Here is an 8,367-nt window from a genome sequence, read left to right as displayed (position 1 = left end):
AGATAAACATGGTATTGCATATAATTATGATTTGGCATTTGTTACAATATATAATCTTCATATCAATTAAATAAATATCCACCACACAATGTTAACACATCAATTTAAGTTCAAGTATGAACAATAATAATATCATTGCATTATCATTGACATATGAACTTACCTCGGTTTCGAGTACGACTATTTATTTCGAGTTTGTGCTTAACCTTGTTCAACCTCGTTTTAAGCCCGAATCTTGTTTTCCTTGATCTATAATATCACATTTTGCCTACTAATTAGTCACATTATTCATAGGGTTCCAAAAATCATACTTTTACAAATTTTTATTTTAACCCCTAAACTTTTGCATTTTTGCATTTTTGCCCCAATACTAAAAAATTAAACTTCATCCTATTTTATTATGTTTTATGACATGCTAATCATTTTTCATAACTATGAAAGCCCTCCATTTCCACTAAATCACCCATTTATGGCCAATCTTACAACTTTTACAAAACGATCCTTTCGGACGTTTTCATCGAAAATCGCTTAGTAAAAGTCGTTTATTAAACACCCAACACTCATTTTCTACCATTAGAAATCAAAATAAAATCATGTCATTCATGGGTAAATTTTTAAACACAAACCCTAGCTCAAAATAATGGTAGAAATAGCTAGAGCATGTTACCGAGATTTCAAAAATGTAAAGAACATTAAAAACGGGGCTCAGAATCACTTACTATTGAGCTTGGAAGCTTGGACAAACCCTAATCATGGCTGCCCTAGGTAAATTTGGCTGAAGCAAGAAGAAAGGGACACATTTGGGTTTTAAAATTTGTCTTTTAATGTATTTTTCCCCTAAATGACCAAAATACCCTTTTTGCCTTTCTTTGAAATTTTATCCATCCAAGGCTATTTTTGTCCAACAAGTTATACAATGGTCTAATTACCATTTAAGGACCTCCCATTTAAAATTTCAAAAGAATTTGATACCTCTAACATGTAGAACTCAACTTTTGCACTTTTTACAATTTAGTCCTTTTAACCAAATTGAGTGCCCAAACGTCGAAATTTTCGAACGAAATTTTCATGAAATCATTTTTTGAAATCTTATACCATAAAAATATAATAAAAATAAATTTTCTTAGGTCAGATTTGTGGTCCTGAAATCATTGTTCCGACTAGGCCCTAATTCGGGATGTTACAAAGGGTCTTGATAGTACCACTGCATTGTTTTCTGAAAAATGATCCCTCCAAGGCTTGTATATTGTCTTGGGAACCTCTGATCACCCACCGAACCACTTCAAAATGATTTTAAATTTATTCTATTGGAAAAAAAATAGATTTTTTGGAAGCTTTGAGGCATATTTTCGATTCGTAAAGGTGGAGATTTGAATCATAAAGTTATGGTTTTATATTCTACTCCATGAGGCCTTTACAATGGTATATCACATGCTTAAAACAGTTGAGTGATGAGTGAGAAATTGATGCTCAAAGTAAGCCACTTGTGAATAATGTTGAGGAACATGGAAAGCTTAGTCCCATATTGGTTAGATATCAAATGTGGAATATGTTTATATATGTGAACCAACTTGGTGGTTATTGAATAGCTAAACTAATGCTCTTTTTTACGCATAGGAGGGGTGAAAATCAAAACTTATCGAGGTTTGGGGTGCACTTGCACGACTGGGCAACGCGAAATGTTTGGACCAGTTGAGCCTCCTAGGCCTGCGGATATTTTAGCCTAATATGTAATCTTATTTTTTTCTACAACAAAGCTCCTTTAATTCAAAGTTAATTTGGGTTTAATGACTCCTTAATTCATAGACACGTTATTGGCTCCATTATTCAAAATTTTCCAAATGTTCTTCATTTGAATTTTATTTAAAACCAAATAATCTGCAGGAAAAGATACACACTGAATTTCCAAAAATTTTGAGACATCTTTCCCTTCATATTTTTGAACTGTTTTTGGCAATAGACGAAGGCAAGGCTTCAGTTCGTTGATTATTGCAGACGTGCTACTACTATGCTCATCTTGTTGTTGTATCCTAGGAGACAGTCGACCAAAGTTTTCTCCAGCACCAAAGGAGTGGCCGAATCTTTCTTAAGGAAACTGTGAAAACATGCCTCAACTACCAGTCCGTTTTTCATGCCTACCTTTGAGTATAATATTTCGATCCAGTCTTTATTTCTATTTCTTTTCAGATTTCATATATATATATATATATATATATATATGTATGTATATCTTTTGTTCTCGTTCGATCTTGTAATTTAAATAAATATTTTACATTACTGTTTATTTCACTAACGTGTCTGCAACAGATTCTAAAGTCTTCAAACTATCTTAAAATTGATTTTATAATTTTATAAAAATGTTTTAAGGTAGAAGTTATTAGAAAACCTCTATCTTTCCTTAACTTGAGTGACCCCTTTTTTAATCTAAAAAACTTCAAACACTCATTTTACGACGTGGACATGTTCTTTTAGGTTTTCAAGTATCTCAGTGATTTATAATTATGTTTAAACTTTTTTTAAACATTCCCGTATGATGCAAACAAGTACTTTAATAATAGAAAGATTTTGGTATTCCGATAGCACTTATCATCTATATTGTACGTTAAAACGGATGAAAGTTGTTACAACCTTACTCCAATGTCCTAGTCATATTGTTGTTGTAACTACGGTTTGACTTCCTTGCGGACTACATTATATAGATGCCGATCCTGGTACTAGCGTCCATGGGATATAAACTATGACTATGATGGGTGCTATAAAGTTACTTTTACAGCACAGTATGTAGGGATCAAACCAAAGAGAAAGAAAAGGAAACGGTGCTATGAGACAACATTCTACATGATGTTATTGTTGGAAAATTTGGACATCACATATATAATAAGGATAATTACATATTATTATTTACTATCATGATAAGTTAGCCCAAATTAAAAGTGATCTAATTTGGTTAGAATTTTATTGGGATTTTAATTATTAAATAAAGTATGGGTCAAATATGTGTAGATACTCTTCTAATCAAATTCTAATTAATGATGGGCTAATTAGAATTTGATTAGAACTAATATGCTAAGGTTATAAATATTAGGGTTATGGTCCCCAAATTATACACAAGATATCTTTTCTAATATCTCATCATTAGGAAAGAGAGAGCAGATATTCTCTGAATTTCTTGTGTGCTAATTTGGAAGATCAAATCCTCAAGTTCCAGAAAGTTTCAAGGAATCCATGGATTCAGGTACACTTCCGCATCCAGTTTTGTTCTTGATTTATTCTTAATGTTTTGACATGACAGATACTGGTTTATTAAGTTATATTGTAGATTTATTTTATAAATTCTAACAAGTGGCATCTGAGCTTTGTCATGTTGAATTATTGAGAATGAATTGATTCTTTATTAATTTTGGATTGATTCATTTTCTTTTTTAATTTTATGGATTTTATATTTTAATTATATTATGTTGAATTTTGAGATTCTGATAAATTTTTAGGTTTTGATTCTTTAAATAAAGTTTTATGATTTTATAAATATAATCTAGTTTAATATTTGCATATGCTATTCGAAAGATGAATGTTTATTTATTTATTTGATAAAAATTGATTTGTGAGATTTCTTTATCTTCTTTTCACACAATTATTTTATAATTTTTGGTTAAAGTCATTATTAAATTAAAATTACAGACTTACAACTTTTTTTACAATTGAAGAATTCCAATTGGGTTGTATAATTGGTTTTGAAAGTTAATTCACTTGATAATCGAATAAATGAATGTTGGTAAGATATATTTTTTCGCACTATTTATTTTAAATTTTCTGTTTGTAGTTGAACATATATGGAATCATCATCCTTTATCTTTATTTATGATGAATTATATTCACCATTGAATTCAATTCATATATATGAATGATTACTTTTGGTTTCTTTTATAATTATTTTATGTAAGTTTTAGTCTTTATGGAATCGACTAAAATTAAAATATTTGGGATTATTTTTTAAATATGGTGGCTATGAATTTTCATAGGTAGTTGTCCATATAAAGACTTTTATATAATTTGGGATTCTTCTTATAATTTGTGGTTATGGATTTTTAGTATTTGTGCGTATAAAGAAGTTTTATGATAATGTCTTTAGTTATAAATATAAATTTGAGTTACATGAAATATGTAAGGCAAGGCGAGATTATTTTATATTTGTGTATATATCTTATATGCATATCAATGATTTTGAGGATTAATGCATGATTATATTTTGTGTGAACAGTGTTTATAACCATTATTCAATAAGATATCTTTTATAGTTTAATTGGGGAAATTAAGTTTTGATGAACATCATTGAAGTTTTTTTTTTTTTGGTTATGGTTATATATTCAATTTTATGGGTGCTTTGGTGCAAATTCATGTCAACTATATACATATTTAAATATTTTGGTTTTAAATTTGGCTATATAATCTTAGGTTTTGGCATCTTATGGTTCCAAATATTTGGTTAAATTATGATGATATGGTTTATTGTATGAATTGTGGGATATGCCAACTATTATGATTTTGTTTTTGAGATTTATTAGCTTGAAAATATTTTTCAAGTATTTATGTAAATATCTATTTAATCATAAATATAACTTTGATTTACATGGTAAATTCAGGTAAGTTTTTCTATTTGATTATGAATACATGTATATGCGTGAATTGCTTTGGTGTTTTTATCCATGCCAAAATTATGAATACATGTGCTTGTTAATTATTTGGCTTTGAACCACTACATTATTTCTGTTTGGTTTTGATATATATGTTTTGGAACAAAAAAAAATAGTCAAAAAAAATTAAGGTTTTCGATTTTTATTGCATTATTAAGACAATCTTATTTTGGATTATTTTAGAGTCTATAAAGTAATAAAAAATAGTTTTGACATTTGACTATTGGGGTAATTTAAATTTGAATATTGGTATGTTTATATATTTTTAAAATAACTTAATTGAAGCAAAAATTCACCAAAGTGATTTTTTGTATAAATTATTTTGTTTTAAAATATAAAAGTTTATGTGTATGTAACTTAAGTTATGTTAATATTGATTGGCCCAAATGAAGGTTAATAATATTACATGTGCAACTATGGTGATAAACATGTGACAGTTATTCGGTTTTACATGTGAGTAATAAATTGGCCCAAGGGAAGATTTATTATTCGACATGTTCTTATTGTCAATGTTTGATTAGTCCACCAAGATATCATTTACAAGTTAATATTTTGTCTAAAGATGAAATATTAATGGAGTGTCCAATATCTTGATATGAGGTTTTCCTTTATTCAAATTATTTTAGTTTAAATTTAAAGTCTTATGTGAGGTTATTTTGATTTATTCAGCTATTATTATATTTGCCAACATCATCAGTATGTTGTTTTGTGATAAATATATATAAATATATATTATTATCTTTTAATTTGATTGAAAGATGAAATTAAGGTAAATATTTTGAAACAAATAAATTGATTTTGGCTTTTAATTAAGGATGTCTAATATCTTAAATAAATTAGTTGAAACAAAATCTCGCCAAAGTGACATCTTTTGTGTAGATTAGTTTATTTGAAATATTAAGATGATTATATGTTTTGTGATTCATGCGTTTATTAATTGACCCAAAGGTAAGTTAATATTTGGCAGAATTACAACGACATCTGTGGTGATAAATGTATGACAATTATAAGGTATTTTATGTGAGCAATAAGTTAGTCCAAAGATTAATTCATTGTTTGACATAGTTTATTGTTAATGTTTGATTGCTACAGCAAGAGTACCGCTTACTGTTAATATTACTGTCCAAAGACTTGATATTAATGTTGTGTTTGGTATCTTGAGATGGGATTAGCCATTATCCTGAATTTATTGTTTATTTATGAATATTGATGTGAGCTTTTTACTTATTTTTTTGTTCTATATTCAGCTAATTCATATTCTACTGCCACAATATCTGCTAATATAAATTCTATACCCATGCTTAATGGGACTAATTTTAATGAATGGAAAAGGCACTTACTTATAGTGCTTGGCTATATGGACATAGACCTTGCACTAAGGGAAGAACAACCTGCACCTCTCACTGCAGAAAGCACCCCCTATGTTATAAGGGATTTTGAGAGGTGGAATCGTTCAAATTGCATAAGTCTAATGATTGTGAAGCACAACATTTTAGAAGGCTTTAAGGGCATAGAATCTGAAAAGATTACTCAGGCCAAGTTTCCTTGACGAAATTAAGAAACATTTGGCTAAAAACGATAAAGTTAAAATGACATCATTTCTAACTTCTTTGATGTCTATAAAGTATAAGGGTCAAGGAAATGCTGAGCGATCTAAGGGCTATGAATTTTATGATCCCATAATTAGGAATATTTTTGAGACGAGAATTGCAACATTCTTTTAGGATGTTGAGTTTGGAGGGAGAAATAAGGTTAGAGACATTGTTTTTAAGGAGGAATTGAATTTTAACTCAGTTCCTACTATCACTTTTGATGATGTTTAGGTTCTCATACCTATCATTGATTAAGAAGTGAATCCAGAACCTCAATAAGACAATGTTAAACAACTCCCTATTCAAGATGAGGTAATTGTTCCAAAAGAACAAACTCAATAACTTCAAGAATGAATGTTATTAAAAATGCCCACTAGGGAAAGGGTTATAATGACTTTAGTGGAATATTTTGATATTAAGCTACATCATATGAATATTAAGTTAATGGTTTCTCAATGATAACATTGATCATACATTTATATGGTGCAATTAAAAAAACTTTGTGTCTGATGATACAAAGGTAATGATTTGCAGATTAAAGAACTTCATCTATAGGCTCAAGTAGACTTCTCGTCAATAATATTACAAAATTTACCAAATGATTATCTCATTCAATTTAGAGATGAATTTTGTTGATAACTGTATATACCATAAGTTTAGTGGGAGTAAGGTTCTATATTTGGTTTTATATGTTAATAACATACTGCTTGTCAATAATAAGTATAGCCTCAATCAATGCCCTAAGAATGATTTTGAGATTACAAAAATCATAAGATTTTTTACACTTTAGCAATGGAAAATCTAATGTACATTCAGGTTTGTATACATTGGAATATTGTGTATATTACTGGGGTGTTAGGCAGATATTTTAAACAACCCTGGTTTTGACCATTGGATAGCATCCAAAAAGGTTATAAGGTATTTTTAGAGAACAAAAGATTACAGGCTCACATATCGGAGATCTAATTTGTTAGAGATCGTCAGGTATATAAACTCTGATTTTGATGGAATATGGATACAAGATTTTGTTACTAAGGTGCAAATTATGAAAACAAATTGCAGTCTTTTATTCCAATAGCAACAGGAGCACGTTAAAGTTAAAACACATAGACTTTAAATTCCTAGTTGTTAAAGTAAAAGTTCAGAGTGGTTAGGTACTTATAAAGCATATTAGGACAAACTCCATGATTGCGGATCCGCTTACTAATGAACTACACCTAAGGTTTTATAAGAGCATATTGCTCATATGGGTGTAATGTCATTTAAAGGATATTTGGTTTTAGTAGGAGTTTGTATTTTTAAATGCTTTTATGTTATAGATACATTTTCAGTTATTTCAGTTTAAAAATAATAAGTTTATTTTCTGCAGAAATAAAGTTTATTTGGTTTATCCACACTCTGATTTTGGTAAGGTTTGATCTCACTAAGGAGGACCAGTTGGAAGTAGACATGTTTAGATCATACTGCATGTAATTTCCGTACTACACATCCATACTTGATCTATGTCATTTGGTTGTGTTAATATACGTGATCATGGATGGATTTAGTTACGATATATGTAACGAAAGTCACCTTGGTTCTATGTTAACATAATTAATGGACAAGATTGTTCGGAATACCTTTTGGATATGATAGTAAAATTTTGAGCTCATAAGGTTATATAATGGCATGTAATTATAAAATAATTAGTATATATATGAGGTCCAAGTGGGAGATTGTTGGAAAATTTAGACATCACATGTATAATAAGGATAATTACATGTTATTATTTACTATCATGATAAGTTAACCCAAATTAAAAGTGATCTAATTTGGTTAGAATTTTATTGAGATTTTAATTATTAAATAAAGTATGGGTCAAATATGTGTAGATACTCTTCTAATCAAATTCTAATTAATGATGGGCTAATTAGAATTTGATTAGAACTAATATGCTAAGGTTATAAATATTAGGGTTATGGTTCCCAAATTATACACAAGATATCTTTTATAATATCTCATCATTAGGAAAGAGAGAGCAGATATTCTCTGAATTTCTTGTGTGCTAATTTGGAAGATCAAATCTCCAAGTTCGAGAAAGTTTC

The sequence above is a fragment of the Gossypium arboreum genome, chromosome 8 (assembly GCF_025698485.1).
Source record: "Gossypium arboreum isolate Shixiya-1 chromosome 8, ASM2569848v2, whole genome shotgun sequence".
Taxonomy (NCBI): Eukaryota; Viridiplantae; Streptophyta; class Magnoliopsida; order Malvales; family Malvaceae; genus Gossypium; species Gossypium arboreum.
Note: the sequence above shows the minus strand (reverse complement) of the source record.